The following is a 1,562-nucleotide window of genomic DNA, read 5'->3' on the forward strand; positions in this document are numbered from 1 at the left end:
TTTCTACTGCCGTATATATGTATACCTAGAAATATTGTTCCACAGTAAAATAAGCTTTTTATTGCATACACTGTCACACTTGGCTAACAATTCTTGAACCGTATAAAGTGTCGGTATCAGGTAACTTTTAACAAGAAATAGGCGAATTTTGATTGGGCTAAATTATTGAGTGGCCCATAGAGATCGCAGCATCTCATAAACTTTCCCGATCGCTTCATAGATGTGGTTGTTCCAGGTTACAGTCCTGTTGAAAATTATGCCAAGGTTTTTGGCGGAGTCAACATACCGTATTGTAGAATTATTCAGCGTAACACTGTCAAAGCTGTCGAGCCGAAAGTTTTTCTTATGTATAACAATGCATTGTGGTTTGCTGGGGTTTATGACAAGTCCACTGTTAGAAGCCCACCCGTTGACATGGTATAAATCATTAAAAGATTTCGGATGCTAGTATTAATTGAGTCAGGTGCGCAGCTGAGGTGCAGCTGCTCGTCATCAGCATATGCATGAATTCTACAACGCCCAAGAACGTTAGGTAGATCTTTTACGTATAAAATAAATAATAAAGAGCAAGAACTGAACCTTGCGGAACACCTTGCACAACAGGAGCCAAGCAAGATAAAGAATTACTCGCGCATACTGCTTGCGACCTATCAGACAGATACGAGTGTATTAAGTTTGACGCTGAGGTCGAGAAGTTGCAAAGATTTGCAAGTTTTAGGCACAATAAGCGATGGTCGACGGTATCAAATGCTTTAGAGTGATCCAGAAGAGTGAGTAAGGTCACGTAGTTCTCATCCAGTATTTGCCTAATATCGTCAGTGACATTCAGCAGTGCCGTGATACAGCCCCCATTTTCGCTTACTAGAGAACGTTTTTAAAAAAAAATAATGTATTTGCTTATACATCAAGTGCTCCACCACTTTGAGCAAGAAAAAAGGCAGCGATTTAGAAATGGAGAAATATTTACAGCTACCCCTTATACCCAGACAAGAGGATCCTTTAATTTGTTGGAAGCATAATCGCAAAGAATTTCCAAATTTGTTTACACTGGCATCGGGTAGCATTTATGTTGAAAATAGAAAAGCTTGTTGCCCGAGAATACGGAAATGCTTCTTTTCAAAATGAAAAACATAAATTTTTAATTCTAATTACTAATTACTACACTGAGAAAAGGGATTAGTTTTGACAACTAAAGATATTTAGTTCCCGAATTTTGACAATATTTGGGAACTGTTACCAAGGATTGGGAACTTCTACCATGGGTTGGTAATTATAACTAAATATATTAAAGCTTCTAATATTCATCTAGGTTGTACCAAATCGTTAATTTAGTTTAAGGGTTTGGTAAATACTAATAAATATTTTTTTGAAGCATATTTCTACAAATTCCATTCCACTTAACGTATGGTTTATAAAAGGATGTCATTAAGCTCTTCTATTACACTTCAGCTTTCTTTCAACACATGGTTTAGTCATAGCTACCAAATCTTAGTTGAGGCAACCACGATTTGGTTTGAGAGCGGAACATATTCATGCTTGTGAGCCACCCCTAAATAATGCTG

This window comes from Rhagoletis pomonella, unplaced genomic scaffold (genome assembly GCF_013731165.1).
Source record: "Rhagoletis pomonella isolate Grant_MI unplaced genomic scaffold, Rhpom_1.0 Rhpom_scaffold_00008, whole genome shotgun sequence".
NCBI lineage: Eukaryota > Metazoa > Arthropoda > Insecta > Diptera > Tephritidae > Rhagoletis > Rhagoletis pomonella.